The 15,051-nt window shown below is 45.8% G+C and overlaps 30 non-coding genes across 30 annotated transcripts; all 30 read left to right on the top strand.

The window, feature by feature from the left end:
• The first annotated feature begins 142 nt into the window (after window positions 1-142).
• Window positions 143-334, top strand: LOC128451721 (U2 spliceosomal RNA). The gene has a single exon (XR_008340255.1). It is a non-coding gene; the product is annotated as a U2 spliceosomal RNA (small nuclear RNA).
• A 514-nt stretch (window positions 335-848) lies between these two features.
• On the top strand, window positions 849-961 carry LOC128452460 (U5 spliceosomal RNA). Its single transcript, XR_008340955.1, has one exon. It is a non-coding gene; the product is annotated as a U5 spliceosomal RNA (small nuclear RNA).
• A 180-nt stretch (window positions 962-1,141) lies between these two features.
• LOC128451812 (U2 spliceosomal RNA) lies at window positions 1,142-1,333 on the top strand. The gene has a single exon (XR_008340341.1). It is a non-coding gene; the product is annotated as a U2 spliceosomal RNA (small nuclear RNA).
• A 514-nt stretch (window positions 1,334-1,847) lies between these two features.
• Window positions 1,848-1,960, top strand: LOC128452540 (U5 spliceosomal RNA). Its single transcript, XR_008341032.1, has one exon. It is a non-coding gene; the product is annotated as a U5 spliceosomal RNA (small nuclear RNA).
• A 175-nt stretch (window positions 1,961-2,135) lies between these two features.
• On the top strand, window positions 2,136-2,327 carry LOC128451720 (U2 spliceosomal RNA). Its single transcript, XR_008340254.1, has one exon. It is a non-coding gene; the product is annotated as a U2 spliceosomal RNA (small nuclear RNA).
• A 514-nt stretch (window positions 2,328-2,841) lies between these two features.
• On the top strand, window positions 2,842-2,954 carry LOC128452458 (U5 spliceosomal RNA). Its single transcript, XR_008340953.1, has one exon. It is a non-coding gene; the product is annotated as a U5 spliceosomal RNA (small nuclear RNA).
• A 175-nt stretch (window positions 2,955-3,129) lies between these two features.
• On the top strand, window positions 3,130-3,321 carry LOC128451718 (U2 spliceosomal RNA). The gene has a single exon (XR_008340252.1). It is a non-coding gene; the product is annotated as a U2 spliceosomal RNA (small nuclear RNA).
• Window positions 3,322-3,835: 514 nt separating this feature from the next.
• Window positions 3,836-3,948, top strand: LOC128452322 (U5 spliceosomal RNA). Its single transcript, XR_008340820.1, has one exon. It is a non-coding gene; the product is annotated as a U5 spliceosomal RNA (small nuclear RNA).
• Window positions 3,949-4,128: 180 nt separating this feature from the next.
• On the top strand, window positions 4,129-4,320 carry LOC128451867 (U2 spliceosomal RNA). The gene has a single exon (XR_008340393.1). It is a non-coding gene; the product is annotated as a U2 spliceosomal RNA (small nuclear RNA).
• Window positions 4,321-4,834: 514 nt separating this feature from the next.
• Window positions 4,835-4,948, top strand: LOC128452468 (U5 spliceosomal RNA). The gene has a single exon (XR_008340962.1). It is a non-coding gene; the product is annotated as a U5 spliceosomal RNA (small nuclear RNA).
• A 175-nt stretch (window positions 4,949-5,123) lies between these two features.
• Window positions 5,124-5,315, top strand: LOC128451934 (U2 spliceosomal RNA). The gene has a single exon (XR_008340455.1). It is a non-coding gene; the product is annotated as a U2 spliceosomal RNA (small nuclear RNA).
• Window positions 5,316-5,829: 514 nt separating this feature from the next.
• LOC128452457 (U5 spliceosomal RNA) lies at window positions 5,830-5,942 on the top strand. The gene has a single exon (XR_008340952.1). It is a non-coding gene; the product is annotated as a U5 spliceosomal RNA (small nuclear RNA).
• Window positions 5,943-6,122: 180 nt separating this feature from the next.
• Window positions 6,123-6,314, top strand: LOC128451717 (U2 spliceosomal RNA). The gene has a single exon (XR_008340251.1). It is a non-coding gene; the product is annotated as a U2 spliceosomal RNA (small nuclear RNA).
• A 514-nt stretch (window positions 6,315-6,828) lies between these two features.
• LOC128452321 (U5 spliceosomal RNA) lies at window positions 6,829-6,941 on the top strand. The gene has a single exon (XR_008340819.1). It is a non-coding gene; the product is annotated as a U5 spliceosomal RNA (small nuclear RNA).
• Window positions 6,942-7,121: 180 nt separating this feature from the next.
• LOC128451866 (U2 spliceosomal RNA) lies at window positions 7,122-7,313 on the top strand. The gene has a single exon (XR_008340392.1). It is a non-coding gene; the product is annotated as a U2 spliceosomal RNA (small nuclear RNA).
• A 514-nt stretch (window positions 7,314-7,827) lies between these two features.
• LOC128452467 (U5 spliceosomal RNA) lies at window positions 7,828-7,941 on the top strand. Its single transcript, XR_008340961.1, has one exon. It is a non-coding gene; the product is annotated as a U5 spliceosomal RNA (small nuclear RNA).
• Window positions 7,942-8,116: 175 nt separating this feature from the next.
• On the top strand, window positions 8,117-8,308 carry LOC128451933 (U2 spliceosomal RNA). Its single transcript, XR_008340454.1, has one exon. It is a non-coding gene; the product is annotated as a U2 spliceosomal RNA (small nuclear RNA).
• A 514-nt stretch (window positions 8,309-8,822) lies between these two features.
• On the top strand, window positions 8,823-8,935 carry LOC128452456 (U5 spliceosomal RNA). Its single transcript, XR_008340951.1, has one exon. It is a non-coding gene; the product is annotated as a U5 spliceosomal RNA (small nuclear RNA).
• Window positions 8,936-9,115: 180 nt separating this feature from the next.
• Window positions 9,116-9,307, top strand: LOC128451716 (U2 spliceosomal RNA). Its single transcript, XR_008340250.1, has one exon. It is a non-coding gene; the product is annotated as a U2 spliceosomal RNA (small nuclear RNA).
• A 514-nt stretch (window positions 9,308-9,821) lies between these two features.
• On the top strand, window positions 9,822-9,934 carry LOC128452455 (U5 spliceosomal RNA). Its single transcript, XR_008340950.1, has one exon. It is a non-coding gene; the product is annotated as a U5 spliceosomal RNA (small nuclear RNA).
• Window positions 9,935-10,114: 180 nt separating this feature from the next.
• LOC128451715 (U2 spliceosomal RNA) lies at window positions 10,115-10,306 on the top strand. The gene has a single exon (XR_008340249.1). It is a non-coding gene; the product is annotated as a U2 spliceosomal RNA (small nuclear RNA).
• A 514-nt stretch (window positions 10,307-10,820) lies between these two features.
• On the top strand, window positions 10,821-10,933 carry LOC128452454 (U5 spliceosomal RNA). The gene has a single exon (XR_008340949.1). It is a non-coding gene; the product is annotated as a U5 spliceosomal RNA (small nuclear RNA).
• Window positions 10,934-11,113: 180 nt separating this feature from the next.
• On the top strand, window positions 11,114-11,305 carry LOC128451714 (U2 spliceosomal RNA). Its single transcript, XR_008340248.1, has one exon. It is a non-coding gene; the product is annotated as a U2 spliceosomal RNA (small nuclear RNA).
• Window positions 11,306-11,819: 514 nt separating this feature from the next.
• On the top strand, window positions 11,820-11,932 carry LOC128452452 (U5 spliceosomal RNA). The gene has a single exon (XR_008340947.1). It is a non-coding gene; the product is annotated as a U5 spliceosomal RNA (small nuclear RNA).
• Window positions 11,933-12,112: 180 nt separating this feature from the next.
• On the top strand, window positions 12,113-12,304 carry LOC128451791 (U2 spliceosomal RNA). Its single transcript, XR_008340321.1, has one exon. It is a non-coding gene; the product is annotated as a U2 spliceosomal RNA (small nuclear RNA).
• Window positions 12,305-12,818: 514 nt separating this feature from the next.
• On the top strand, window positions 12,819-12,931 carry LOC128452451 (U5 spliceosomal RNA). The gene has a single exon (XR_008340946.1). It is a non-coding gene; the product is annotated as a U5 spliceosomal RNA (small nuclear RNA).
• Window positions 12,932-13,106: 175 nt separating this feature from the next.
• Window positions 13,107-13,298, top strand: LOC128451931 (U2 spliceosomal RNA). The gene has a single exon (XR_008340452.1). It is a non-coding gene; the product is annotated as a U2 spliceosomal RNA (small nuclear RNA).
• Window positions 13,299-13,812: 514 nt separating this feature from the next.
• LOC128452450 (U5 spliceosomal RNA) lies at window positions 13,813-13,925 on the top strand. Its single transcript, XR_008340945.1, has one exon. It is a non-coding gene; the product is annotated as a U5 spliceosomal RNA (small nuclear RNA).
• A 180-nt stretch (window positions 13,926-14,105) lies between these two features.
• Window positions 14,106-14,297, top strand: LOC128451713 (U2 spliceosomal RNA). Its single transcript, XR_008340247.1, has one exon. It is a non-coding gene; the product is annotated as a U2 spliceosomal RNA (small nuclear RNA).
• A 514-nt stretch (window positions 14,298-14,811) lies between these two features.
• On the top strand, window positions 14,812-14,924 carry LOC128452448 (U5 spliceosomal RNA). The gene has a single exon (XR_008340944.1). It is a non-coding gene; the product is annotated as a U5 spliceosomal RNA (small nuclear RNA).
• The last annotated feature ends 127 nt before the right edge of the window (window positions 14,925-15,051 follow it).

Raw genomic sequence — 15,051 nt, 5'->3', positions numbered from 1 at the left:
GTCAGAAATCAAGTGTCCACAAAGGAGAGCTTAGGCGGAGGTGATGAGCAGCAGCCATTGTTATGCACACCTACAAACGGGGTACCACAGCAAGGGAGATTTGCGCCAAGAGCTTGGCGTGGACATCCAACACTTGTGGATTATCGCTTCTCGGCCTTTTGGCTAAGATCAAGTGTAGTATCTGTTCTTATCAGTTTAATATCTGATATGTCCTCTATATGAGGACTACATATTAAGCAGATTTTTGGCAAGAGGAGCAGAAATTTGGAGCTTGCTCCCTTCTCTCCACGCATCGACCTAGCATTGCAGTGCCGCTGGGAACGGTGCACTCTGTTCTTACCTTGTAGAAAAGCAAACACTCAAACAATTGTGGAGTTTTAAAGGTGAATTCTACACTGGGTCAATGAAACTGAGGAAATGGCCTGGCAGAGTTTGACAAGTGTGCGAAACCGCTCTGATGACTCACTGCCTTGTGAAGTGATCATGCATGACTCTGCACGGGGTCACAATGAGCTTCAACTGGATTCCAAATTGAATCAGAAGCGTTTGTCAAAAACTGAAACTGGTTTTCACTCAAGATCCTCTGGGAGACTTGGTGAGAAAGCAGAGTCAGCTTTTTGGACCCAATGTAAGTGGTTCAGGGATGTATCGCTTAAAAAGGCTTAAAAGCCAATCACTAGTCAGGGCAGGAGCAAATAAAGACTTGTATAATTTTGGTTGGCAGATGGGGGCGTGGTGGGAATGTTGTATACTAGAATCTGACATGCGGAAAGCAAAGAGAGGCCCACCGCGTAGGTGGTGACTGTGACCGAGAGGCTCCTCCGCTGCTCTCGAACAGAGGGCCATGCTGACTCTGGTTTCTCTTCATAACGCACAAGTCTTTCGCCTTTTACTAAAGACTTCCGTGGAGAGGAACACACATGAGTTGAATCTATTTTTGGCAGGCTTTGCTTTATGGCTGAGCCTTATGAAATTGTGAAAAGTCAAAGAATTGTCTAGGTCAGAAATCAAGTGTCCACAAAGGAGAGCTTAGGCGGAGGTGATGAGCAGCAGCCATTGTTATGCACACCTACAAACGGGGTACCACAGCAAGGGAGATTTGCGCAAAGAGCTTGGCGTGGACATCCAACACTTGTGGATTATCGCTTCTCAGCCTTTTGGCTAAGATCAAGTGTAGTATCTGTTCTTATCAGTTTAATATCTGATATGTCCTCTATATGAGGACTACATATTAAGCAGATTTTTGGCAAGAGGAGCAGAAATTTGGAGCTTGCTCCCTTCTCTCCACGCATCGACCTAGCATTGCAGTGCCGCTGGGAACGGTGCACTCTGTTCTTACCTTGTAGAAAAGCAAACACTCAAACAATTGTGGAGTTTTAAAGGTGAATTCTACACTGGGTCAATGAAACTGAGGGAATGGCCTGGCAGAGTTTGACAAGTGTGCAAAACCGCTCTGATGACTCACTGCCTTGTGAAGTGATCATGCATGACTCTGCACGGGGTCACAATGAGCTTCAACTGGATTCCAAATTGAATCAGAAGCGTTTGTCAAAAACTGAAACTGGTTTTCACTCAAGATCCTCTGGGAGACTTGGTGAGAAAGCAGAGTCAGCTTTTTGGACCCAATGTAAGTGGTTCAGGGATGTATCGCTTAAAAAGGCTTAAAAGCCAATCACTAGTCAGGGCAGGAGCAAATAAAGACTTGTATAATTTTGGTTGGCAGATGGGGGCGTGGTGGGAATGTTGTATACTAGAATCTGACATGCGGAAAGCAAAGAGAGGCCCACCGCGTAGGTGGTGACTGTGACCGAGAGGCTCCTCCGCTGCTCTCGAACAGAGGGCCATGCTGACTCTGGTTTCTCTTCATAACGCACAATTCTTTCGCCTTTTACTAAATACTTCCGTGGAGAGGAACACACATGAGTTGAATCTATTTTTGGCAGGCTTTGCTTTATGGCTGAGCCTTATGAAATTGTGAAAAGTCAAAGAATTGTCTAGGTCAGAAATCAAGTGTCCACAAAGGAGAGCTTAGGCGGAGGTGATGAGCAGCAGCCATTGTTATGCACACCTACAAACGGGGTACCACAGCAAGGGAAATTTGCGCCAAGAGCTTGGCGTGGACATCCTTGTGGATTATCGCTTCTCGGCCTTTTGGCTAAGATCAAGTGTAGTATCTGTTCTTATCAGTTTAATATCTGATATGTCCTCTATATGAGGACTACATATTAAGCAGATTTTTGGCAAGAGGAGCAGAAATTTGGAGCTTGCTCCCTTCTCTCCACGCATCGACCTAGCATTGCAGTGCCGCTGGGAACGGTGCACTCTGTTCTTACCTTGTAGAAAAGCAAACACTCAAACAATTGTGGAGTTTTAAAGGTGAATTCTACACTGGGTCAATGAAACTGAGGGAATGGCCTGGCAGAGTTTGACAAGTGTGCAAAACCGCTCTGATGACTCACTGCCTTGTGAAGTGATCATGCATGACTCTGCACGGGGTCACAATGAGCTTCAACTGGATTCCAAATTGAATCAGAAGCGTTTGTCAAAAACTGAAACTGGTTTTCACTCAAGATCCTCTGGGAGACTTGGTGAGAAAGCAGAGTCAGCTTTTTGGACCCAATGTAAGTGGTTCAGGGATGTATCGCTTAAAAAGGCTTAAAAGCCAATCACTAGTCAGGGCAGGAGCAAATAAAGACTTGTATAATTTTGGTTGGCAGATGGGGGCGTGGTGGGAATGTTGTATACTAGAATCTGACATGCGGAAAGCAAAGAGAGGCCCACCGCGTAGGTGGTGACTGTGACCGAGAGGCTCCTCCGCTGCTCTCGAACAGAGGGCCATGCTGACTCTGGTTTCTCTTCATAACGCACAAGTCTTTCGCCTTTTACTAAAGACTTCCGTGGAGAGGAACACACATGAGTTGAATCTATTTTTGGCAGGCTTTGCTTTATGGCTGAGCCTTATGAAATTGTGAAAAGTCAAAGAATTGTCTAGGTCAGAAATCAAGTGTCCACAAAGGAGAGCTTAGGCGGAGGTGATGAGCAGCAGCCATTGTTATGCACACCTACAAACGGGGTACCACAGCAAGGGAGATTTGCGCCAAGAGCTTGGCGTGGACATCCTTGTCGATTATCGCTTCTCGGCCTTTTGGCTAAGATCAAGTGTAGTATCTGTTCTTATCAGTTTAATATCTGATATGTCCTCTATATGAGGACTACATATTAAGCAGATTTTTGGCAAGAGGAGCAGAAATTTGGAGCTTGCTCCCTTCTCTCCACGCATCGACCTAGCATTGCAGTGCCGCTGGGAACGGTGCACTCTGTTCTTACCTTGTAGAAAAGCAAACACTCAAACAATTGTGGAGTTTTAAAGGTGAATTCTACACTGGGTCAATGAAACTGAGGAAATGGCCTGGCAGAGTTTGACAAGTGTGCGAAACCGCTCTGATGACTCACTGCCTTGTGAAGTGATCATGCATGACTCTGCACGGGGTCACAATGAGCTTCAACTGGATTCCAAATTGAATCAGAAGCGTTTGTCAAAAACTGAAACTGGTTTTCACTCAAGATCCTCTGGGAGACTTGGTGAGAAAGCAGAGTCAGCTTTTTGGACCCAATGTAAGTGGTTCAGGGATGTATCGCTTAAAAAGGCTTAAAAGCCAATCACTAGTCAGGGCAGGAGCAAATAAAGACTTGTATAATTTTGGTTGGCAGATGGGGGCGTGGTGGGAATGTTGTATACTAGAATCTGACATGCGGAAAGCAAAGAGAGGCCCACCGCGTAGGTGGTGACTGTGACCGAGAGGCTCCTCCGCTGCTCTCGAACAGAGGGCCATGCTGACTCTGGTTTCTCTTCATAACGCACAAGTCTTTCGCCTTTTACTAAAGACTTCCGTGGAGAGGAACAAACATGAGTTGAATCTATTTTTGGCAGGCTTTGCTTTATGGCTGAGCCTTATGAAATTGTGAAAAGTCAAAGAATTGTCTAGGTCAGAAATCAAGTGTCCACAAAGGAGAGCTTAGGCGGAGGTGATGAGCAGCAGCCATTGTTATGCACACCTACAAACGGGGTACCACAGCAAGGGAGATTTGCGCCAAGAGCTTGGCGTGGACATCCAACACTTGTGGATTATCGCTTCTCGGCCTTTTGGCTAAGATCAAGTGTAGTATCTGTTCTTATCAGTTTAATATCTGATATGTCCTCTATATGAGGACTACATATTAAGCAGATTTTGGGCAAGAGGAGCAGAAATTTGGAGCTTGCTCCCTTCTCTCCACGCATCGACCTAGCATTGCAGTGCCGCTGGGAACGGTGCACTCTGTTCTTACCTTGTAGAAAAGCAAACACTCAAACAATTGTGGAGTTTTAAAGGTGAATTCTACACTGGGTCAATGAAACTGAGGGAATGGCCTGGCAGAGTTTGACAAGTGTGCAAAACCGCTCTGATGACTCACTGCCTTGTGAAGTGATCATGCATGACTCTGCACGGGGTCACAATGAGCTTCAACTGGATTCCAAATTGAATCAGAAGCGTTTGTCAAAAACTGAAACTGGTTTTCACTCAAGATCCTCTGGGAGACTTGGTGAGAAAGCAGAGTCAGCTTTTTGGACCCAATGTAAGTGGTTCAGGGATGTATCGCTTAAAAAGGCTTAAAAGCCAATCACTAGTCAGGGCAGGAGCAAATAAAGACTTGTATAATTTTGGTTGGCAGATGGGGGCGTGGTGGGAATGTTGTATACTAGAATCTGACATGCGGAAAGCAAAGAGAGGCCCACCGCGTAGGTGGTGACTGTGACCGAGAGGCTCCTCCGCTGCTCTCGAACAGAGGGCCATGCTGACTCTGGTTTCTCTTCATAACGCACAAGTCTTTCGCCTTTTACTAAAGACTTCCGTGGAGAGGAACACACATGAGTTGAATCTTTTTTTTGGCAGGCTTTGCTTTATGGCTGAGCCTTATGAAATTGTGAAAAGTCAAAGAATTGTCTAGGTCAGAAATCAAGTGTCCACAAAGGAGAGCTTAGGCGGAGGTGATGAGCAGCAGCCATTGTTATGCACACCTACAAACGGGGTACCACAGCAAGGGAGATTTGCGCCAAGAGCTTGGCGTGGACATCCTTGTGGATTATCGCTTCTCGGCCTTTTGACTAAGATCAAGTGTAGTATCTGTTCTTATCAGTTTAATATCTGATATGTCCTCTATATGAGGACTACATATTAAGCAGATTTTTGGCAAGAGGAGCAGAAATTTGGAGCTTGCTCCCTTCTCTCCACGCATCGACCTAGCATTGCAGTGCCGCTGGGAACGGTGCACTCTGTTCTTACCTTGTAGAAAAGCAAACACTCAAACAATTGTGGAGTTTTAAAGGTGAATTCTACACTGGGTCAATGAAACTGAGGGAATGGCCTGGCAGAGTTTGACAAGTGTGCAAAACCGCTCTGATGACTCACTGCCTTTTGAAGTGATCATGCATGACTCTGCACGGGGTCACAATGAGCTTCAACTGGATTCCAAATTGAATCAGAAGCGTTTGTCAAAAACTGAAACTGGTTTTCACTCAAGATCCTCTGGGAGACTTGGTGAGAAAGCAGAGTCAGCTTTTTGGACCCAATGTAAGTGGTTCAGGGATGTATCGCTTAAAAAGGCTTAAAAGCCAATCACTAGTCAGGGCAGGAGCAAATAAAGACTTGTATAATTTTGGTTGGCAGATGGGGGCGTGGTGGGAATGTTGTATACTAGAATCTGACATGCGGAAAGCAAAGAGAGGCCCACCGCGTAGGTGGTGACTGTGACCGAGAGGCTCCTCCGCTGCTCTCGAACAGAGGGCCATGCTGACTCTGGTTTCTCTTCATAACGCACAAGTCTTTCGCCTTTTACTAAAGACTTCCGTGGAGAGGAACACACATGAGTTGAATCTATTTTTGGCAGGCTTTGCTTTATGGCTGAGCCTTATGAAATTGTGAAAAGTCAAAGAATTGTCTAGGTCAGAAATCAAGTGTCCACAAAGGAGAGCTTAGGCGGAGGTGATGAGCAGCAGCCATTGTTATGCACACCTACAAACGGGGTACCACAGCAAGGGAGATTTGCGCCAAGAGCTTGGCGTGGACATCCAACACTTGTGGATTATCGCTTCTCGGCCTTTTGGCTAAGATCAAGTGTAGTATCTGTTCTTATCAGTTTAATATCTGATATGTCCTCTATATGAGGACTACATATTAAGCAGATTTTTGGCAAGAGGAGCAGAAATTTGGAGCTTGCTCCCTTCTCTCCACGCATCGACCTAGCATTGCAGTGCCGCTGGGAACGGTGCACTCTGTTCTTACCTTGTAGAAAAGCAAACACTCAAACAATTGTGGAGTTTTAAAGGTGAATTCTACACTGGGTCAATGAAACTGAGGGAATGGCCTGGCAGTGTTTGACAAGTGTGCAAAACCGCTCTGATGACTCACTGCCTTGTGAAGTGATCATGCATGACTCTGCACGGGGTCACAATGAGCTTCAACTGGATTCCAAATTGAATCAGAAGCGTTTGTCAAAAACTGAAACTGGTTTTCACTCAAGATCCTCTGGGAGACTTGGTGAGAAAGCAGAGTCAGCTTTTTGGACCCAATGTAAGTGGTTCAGGGATGTATCGCTTAAAAAGGCTTAAAAGCCAATCACTAGTCAGGGCAGGAGCAAATAAAGACTTGTATAATTTTGGTTGGCAGATGGGGGCGTGGTGGGAATGTTGTATACTAGAATCTGACATGCGGAAAGCAAAGAGAGGCCCACCGCGTAGGTGGTGACTGTGACCGAGAGGCTCCTCCGCTGCTCTCGAACAGAGGGCCATGCTGACTCTGGTTTCTCTTCATAACGCACAAGTCTTTCGCCTTTTACTAAAGACTTCCGTGGAGAGGAACAAACATGAGTTGAATCTATTTTTGGCAGGCTTTGCTTTATGGCTGAGCCTTATGAAATTGTGAAAAGTCAAAGAATTGTCTAGGTCAGAAATCAAGTGTCCACAAAGGAGAGCTTAGGCGGAGGTGATGAGCAGCAGCCATTGTTATGCACACCTACAAACGGGGTACCACAGCAAGGGAGATTTGCGCCAAGAGCTTGGCGTGGACATCCAACACTTGTGGATTATCGCTTCTCGGCCTTTTGGCTAAGATCAAGTGTAGTATCTGTTCTTATCAGTTTAATATCTGATATGTCCTCTATATGAGGACTACATATTAAGCAGATTTTGGGCAAGAGGAGCAGAAATTTGGAGCTTGCTCCCTTCTCTCCACGCATCGACCTAGCATTGCAGTGCCGCTGGGAACGGTGCACTCTGTTCTTACCTTGTAGAAAAGCAAACACTCAAACAATTGTGGAGTTTTAAAGGTGAATTCTACACTGGGTCAATGAAACTGAGGGAATGGCCTGGCAGAGTTTGACAAGTGTGCAAAACCGCTCTGATGACTCACTGCCTTGTGAAGTGATCATGCATGACTCTGCACGGGGTCACAATGAGCTTCAACTGGATTCCAAATTGAATCAGAAGCGTTTGTCAAAAACTGAAACTGGTTTTCACTCAAGATCCTCTGGGAGACTTGGTGAGAAAGCAGAGTCAGCTTTTTGGACCCAATGTAAGTGGTTCAGGGATGTATCGCTTAAAAAGGCTTAAAAGCCAATCACTAGTCAGGGCAGGAGCAAATAAAGACTTGTATAATTTTGGTTGGCAGATGGGGGCGTGGTGGGAATGTTGTATACTAGAATCTGACATGCGGAAAGCAAAGAGAGGCCCACCGCGTAGGTGGTGACTGTGACCGAGAGGCTCCTCCGCTGCTCTCGAACAGAGGGCCATGCTGACTCTGGTTTCTCTTCATAACGCACAAGTCTTTCGCCTTTTACTAAAGACTTCCGTGGAGAGGAACACACATGAGTTGAATCTTTTTTTTGGCAGGCTTTGCTTTATGGCTGAGCCTTATGAAATTGTGAAAAGTCAAAGAATTGTCTAGGTCAGAAATCAAGTGTCCACAAAGGAGAGCTTAGGCGGAGGTGATGAGCAGCAGCCATTGTTATGCACACCTACAAACGGGGTACCACAGCAAGGGAGATTTGCGCCAAGAGCTTGGCGTGGACATCCTTGTGGATTATCGCTTCTCGGCCTTTTGACTAAGATCAAGTGTAGTATCTGTTCTTATCAGTTTAATATCTGATATGTCCTCTATATGAGGACTACATATTAAGCAGATTTTTGGCAAGAGGAGCAGAAATTTGGAGCTTGCTCCCTTCTCTCCACGCATCGACCTAGCATTGCAGTGCCGCTGGGAACGGTGCACTCTGTTCTTACCTTGTAGAAAAGCAAACACTCAAACAATTGTGGAGTTTTAAAGGTGAATTCTACACTGGGTCAATGAAACTGAGGGAATGGCCTGGCAGAGTTTGACAAGTGTGCAAAACCGCTCTGATGACTCACTGCCTTTTGAAGTGATCATGCATGACTCTGCACGGGGTCACAATGAGCTTCAACTGGATTCCAAATTGAATCAGAAGCGTTTGTCAAAAACTGAAACTGGTTTTCACTCAAGATCCTCTGGGAGACTTGGTGAGAAAGCAGAGTCAGCTTTTTGGACCCAATGTAAGTGGTTCAGGGATGTATCGCTTAAAAAGGCTTAAAAGCCAATCACTAGTCAGGGCAGGAGCAAATAAAGACTTGTATAATTTTGGTTGGCAGATGGGGGCGTGGTGGGAATGTGGTATACTAGAATCTGACATGCGGAAAGCAAAGAGAGGCCCACCGCGTAGGTGGTGACTGTGACCGAGAGGCTCCTCCGCTGCTCTCGAACAGAGGGCCATGCTGACTCTGGTTTCTCTTCATAACGCACAAGTCTTTCGCCTTTTACTAAAGACTTCCGTGGAGAGGAACACACATGAGTTGAATCTATTTTTGGCAGGCTTTGCTTTATGGCTGAGCCTTATGAAATTGTGAAAAGTCAAAGAATTGTCTAGGTCAGAAATCAAGTGTCCACAAAGGAGAGCTTAGGCGGAGGTGATGAGCAGCAGCCATTGTTATGCACACCTACAAACGGGGTACCACAGCAAGGGAGATTTGCGCCAAGAGCTTGGCGTGGACATCCAACACTTGTGGATTATCGCTTCTCGGCCTTTTGGCTAAGATCAAGTGTAGTATCTGTTCTTATCAGTTTAATATCTGATATGTCCTCTATATGAGGACTACATATTAAGCAGATTTTTGGCAAGAGGAGCAGAAATTTGGAGCTTGCTCCCTTCTCTCCACGCATCGACCTAGCATTGCAGTGCCGCTGGGAACGGTGCACTCTGTTCTTACCTTGTAGAAAAGCAAACACTCAAACAATTGTGGAGTTTTAAAGGTGAATTCTACACTGGGTCAATGAAACTGAGGGAATGGCCTGGCAGAGTTTGACAAGTGTGCAAAACCGCTCTGATGACTCACTGCCTTGTGAAGTGATCATGCATGACTCTGCACGGGGTCACAATGAGCTTCAACTGGATTCCAAATTGAATCAGAAGCGTTTGTCAAAAACTGAAACTGGTTTTCACTCAAGATCCTCTGGGAGACTTGGTGAGAAAGCAGAGTCAGCTTTTTGGACCCAATGTAAGTGGTTCAGGGATGTATCGCTTAAAAAGGCTTAAAAGCCAATCACTAGTCAGGGCAGGAGCAAATAAAGACTTGTATAATTTTGGTTGGCAGATGGGGGCGTGGTGGGAATGTGGTATACTAGAATCTGACATGCGGAAAGCAAAGAGAGGCCCACCGCGTAGGTGGTGACTGTGACCGAGAGGCTCCTCCGCTGCTCTCGAACAGAGGGCCATGCTGACTCTGGTTTCTCTTCATAACGCACAAGTCTTTCGCCTTTTACTAAAGACTTCCGTGGAGAGGAACACACATGAGTTGAATCTATTTTTGGCAGGCTTTGCTTTATGGCTGAGCCTTATGAAATTGTGAAAAGTCAAAGAATTGTCTAGGTCAGAAATCAAGTGTCCACAAAGGAGAGCTTAGGCGGAGGTGATGAGCAGCAGCCATTGTTATGCACACCTACAAACGGGGTACCACAGCAAGGGAGATTTGCGCCAAGAGCTTGGCGTGGACATCCAACACTTGTGGATTATCGCTTCTCGGCCTTTTGGCTAAGATCAAGTGTAGTATCTGTTCTTATCAGTTTAATATCTGATATGTCCTCTATATGAGGACTACATATTAAGCAGATTTTTGGCAAGAGGAGCAGAAATTTGGAGCTTGCTCCCTTCTCTCCACGCATCGACCTAGCATTGCAGTGCCGCTGGGAACGGTGCACTCTGTTCTTACCTTGTAGAAAAGCAAACACTCAAACAATTGTGGAGTTTTAAAGGTGAATTCTACACTGGGTCAATGAAACTGAGGGAATGGCCTGGCAGAGTTTGACAAGTGTGCAAAACCGCTCTGATGACTCACTGCCTTGTGAAGTGATCATGCATGACTCTGCACGGGGTCACAATGAGCTTCAACTGGATTCCAAATTGAATCAGAAGCGTTTGTCAAAAACTGAAACTGGTTTTCACTCAAGATCCTCTGGGAGACTTGGTGAGAAAGCAGAGTTAGCTTTTTGGACCCAATGTAAGTGGTTCAGGGATGTATCGCTTAAAAAGGCTTAAAAGCCAATCACTAGTCAGGGCAGGAGCAAATAAAGACTTGTATAATTTTGGTTGGCAGATGGGGGCGTGGTGGGAATGTTGTATACTAGAATCTGACATGCGGAAAGCAAAGAGAGGCCCACCGCGTAGGTGGTGACTGTGACCGAGAGGCTCCTCCGCTGCTCTCGAACAGAGGGCCATGCTGACTCTGGTTTCTCTTCATAACGCACAAGTCTTTCGCCTTTTACTAAAGACTTCCGTGGAGAGGAACACACATGAGTTGAATCTATTTTTGGCAGGCTTTGCTTTATGGCTGAGCCTTATGAAATTGTGAAAAGTCAAAGAATTGTCTAGGTCAGAAATCAAGTGTCCACAAAGGAGAGCTTAGGCGGAGGTGATGAGCAGCAGCCATTGTTATGCACACCTACAAACGGGGTACCACAGCAAGGGAGATTTGCGCCAAGAGCTTGGCGTGGACATCCAACACTTGTGGATTATCGCTTCTCGGCCTTTTGGCTAAGATCAAGTGTAGTATCTGTTCTTATCAGTTTAATATCTGATATGTCCTCTATATGAGGACTACATATTAAGCAGATTTTTGGCAAGAGGAGCAGAAATTTGGAGCTTGCTCCCTTCTCTCCACGCATCGACCTAGCATTGCAGTGCCGCTGGGAACGGTGCACTCTGTTCTTACCTTGTAGAAAAGCAAACACTCAAACAATTGTGGAGTTTTAAAGGTGAATTCTACACTGGGTCAATGAAACTGAGGAAATGGCCTGGCAGAGTTTGACAAGTGTGCGAAACCGCTCTGATGACTCACTGCCTTGTGAAGTGATCATGCATGACTCTGCACGGGGTCACAATGAGCTTCAACTGGATTCCAAATTGAATTAGAAGCGTTTGTCAAAAACTGAAACTGGTTTTCACTCAAGATCCTCTGGGAGACTTGGTGAGAAAGCAGAGTCAGCTTTTTGGACCCAATGTAAGTGGTTCAGGGATGTATCGCTTAAAAAGGCTTAAAAGCCAATCACTAGTCAGGGCAGGAGCAAATAAAGACTTGTATAATTTTGGTTGGCAGATGGGGGCGTGGTGGGAATGTTGTATACTAGAATCTGACATGCGGAAAGCAAAGAGAGGCCCACCGCGTAGGTGGTGACTGTGACCGAGAGGCTCCTCCGCTGCTCTCGAACAGAGGGCCATGCTGACTCTGGTTTCTCTTCATAACGCACAAGTCTTTCGCCTTTTACTAAAGACTTCCGTGGAGAGGAACACACATGAGTTGAATCTATTTTTGGCAGGCTTTGCTTTATGGCTGAGCCTTATGAAATTGTGAAAAGTCAAAGAATTGTCTAGGTCAGAAATCAAGTGTCCACAAAGGAGAGCTTAGGCGGAGGTGATGAGCAGCAGCCATTGTTATGCACACCTACAAACGGGGTACCACAGCAAGGGAGATTTGCGCCAAGAGCTTGGCGTGGACATCCAACACTTGTGGATTATCGCTTCTCGGCCTTTTGGCTAAGATCAAGTGTAGTATCTGTTCTTATCAGTTTAATATCTGATATGTCCTCTATATGAGGACTACATATTAAGCAGATTTTTGGCAAGCGGAGCAGAAATTTGGAGCTTGCTCCCTTCTCTCCACGCATCGACCTAGCATTGCAGTGCCGCTGGGAACGGTGCACTCTGTTCTTACCTTGTAGAAAAGCAAACACTCAAACAATTGTGGAGTTTTAAAGGTGAATTCTACACTGGGTCAATGAAACTGAGGGAATGGCCTGGCAGAGTTTGACAAGTGTGCAAAACCGCTCTGATGACTCACTGCCTTGTGAAGTGATCATGCATGACTCTGCACGGGGTCACAATGAGCTTCAACTGGATTCCAAATTGAATCAGAAGCGTTTGTCAAAAACTGAAACTGGTTTTCACTCAAGATCCTCTGGGAGACTTGGTGAGAAAGCAGAGTCAGCTTTTTGGACCCAATGTAAGTGGTTCAGGGATGTATCGCTTTAAAAGGCTTAAAAGCCAATCACTAGTCAGGGCAGGAGCAAATAAAGACTTGTATAATTTTGGTTGGCAGATGGGGGCGTGGTGGGAATGTTGTATACTAGAATCTGACATGCGGAAAGCAAAGAGAGGCCCACCGCGTAGGTGGTGACTGTGACCGAGAGGCTCCTCCGCTGCTCTCGAACAGAGGGCCATGCTGACTCTGGTTTCTCTTCATAACGCACAAGTCTTTCGCCTTTTACTAAAGACTTCCGTGGAGAGGAACACACATGAGTTGAATCTATTTTTGGCAGGCTTTGCTTTATGGCTGAGCCTTATGAAATTGTGAAAAGTCAAAGAATTGTCTAGGTCAGAAATCAAGTGTCCACAAAGGAGAGCTTAGGCGGAGGTGATGAGCAGCAGCCATTGTTATGCACACCTACAAACGGGGTACCACAGCAAGGGAGATTTGCGCCAAGAGCTTGGCGTGGACATCCTTGTGGATTATCGCTTCTCGGCCTTTTGACTAAGATCAAGTGTAGTATCTGTTCTTATCAGTTTAATATCTGATATGTCCTCTATATGAGGACTACATATTAAGCAGATTTTTGGCAAGAGGAGCAGAAATTTGGAGCTTGCTCCCTTCTCTCCACGCATCGACCTAGCATTGCAGTGCCGCTGGGAACGGTGCACTCTGTTCTTACCTTGTAGAAAAGCAAACACTCAAACAATTGTGGAGTTTTAAAGGTGAATTCTACACTGGGTCAATGAAACTGAGGGAATGGCCTGGCAGAGTTTGACAAGTGTGCAAAACCGCTCTGATGACTCACTGCCTTTTGAAGTGATCATGCATGACTCTGCACGGGGTCACAATGAGCTTCAACTGGATTCCAAATTGAATCAGAAGCGTTTGTCAAAAACTGAAACTGGTTTTCACTCAAGATCCTCTGGGAGACTTGGTGAGAAAGCAGAGTCAGCTTTTTGGACCCAATGTAAGTGGTTCAGGGATGTATCGCTTAAAAAGGCTTAAAAGCCAATCACTAGTCAGGGCAGGAGCAAATAAAGACTTGTATAATTTTGGTTGGCAGATGGGGGCGTGGTGGGAATGTGGTATACTAGAATCTGACATGCGGAAAGCAAAGAGAGGCCCACCGCGTAGGTGGTGACTGTGACCGAGAGGCTCCTCCGCTGCTCTCGAACAGAGGGCCATGCTGACTCTGGTTTCTCTTCATAACGCACAAGTCTTTCGCCTTTTACTAAAGACTTCCGTGGAGAGGAACACACATGAGTTGAATCTATTTTTGGCAGGCTTTGCTTTATGGCTGAGCCTTATGAAATTGTGAAAAGTCAAAGAATTGTCTAGGTCAGAAATCAAGTGTCCACAAAGGAGAGCTTAGGCGGAGGTGATGAGCAGCAGCCATTGTTATGCACACCTACAAACGGGGTACCACAGCAAGGGAGATTTGCGCCAAGAGCTTGGCGTGGACATCCAACACTTGTGGATTATCGCTTCTCGGCCTTTTGGCTAAGATCAAGTGTAGTATCTGTTCTTATCAGTTTAATATCTGATATGTCCTCTATATGAGGACTACATATTAAGCAGATTTTTGGCAAGAGGAGCAGAAATTTGGAGCTTGCTCCCTTCTCTCCACGCATCGACCTAGCATTGCAGTGCCGCTGGGAACGGTGCACTCTGTTCTTACCTTGTAGAAAAGCAAACACTCAAACAATTGTGGAGTTTTAAAGGTGAATTCTACACTGGGTCAATGAAACTGAGGGAATGGCCTGGCAGAGTTTGACAAGTGTGCAAAACCGCTCTGATGACTCACTGCCTTGTGAAGTGATCATGCATGACTCTGCACGGGGTCACAATGAGCTTCAACTGGATTCCAAATTGAATCAGAAGCGTTTGTCAAAAACTGAAACTGGTTTTCACTCAAGATCCTCTGGGAGACTTGGTGAGAAAGCAGAGTCAGCTTTTTGGACCCAATGTAAGTGGTTCAGGGATGTATCGCTTAAAAAGGCTTAAAAGCCAATCACTAGTCAGGGCAGGAGCAAATAAAGACTTGTATAATTTTGGTTGGCAGATGGGGGCGTGGTGGGAATGTGGTATACTAGAATCTGACATGCGGAAAGCAAAGAGAGGCCCACCGCGTAGGTGGTGACTGTGACCGAGAGGCTCCTCCGCTGCTCTCGAACAGAGGGCCATGCTGACTCTGGTTTCTCTTCATAACGCACAAGTCTTTCGCCTTTTACTAAAGACTTCCGTGGAGAGGAACACACATGAGTTGAATCTATTTTTGGCAGGCTTTGCTTTATGGCTGAGCCTTATGAAATTGTGAAAAGTCAAAGAATTGTCTAGGTCAGAAATCAAGTGTCCACAAAGGAGAGCTTAGGCGGAGGTGATGAGCAGCAGCCATTGTTATGCACACCTACAAACGGGGTACCACA

The sequence above is a fragment of the Pleuronectes platessa genome, chromosome 11, assembly GCF_947347685.1.
Source record: "Pleuronectes platessa chromosome 11, fPlePla1.1, whole genome shotgun sequence".
Classification (NCBI taxonomy): domain Eukaryota; kingdom Metazoa; phylum Chordata; class Actinopteri; order Pleuronectiformes; family Pleuronectidae; genus Pleuronectes; species Pleuronectes platessa.
Note: the sequence above shows the minus strand (reverse complement) of the source record. Positions and strands in the feature narration are given on the sequence as shown.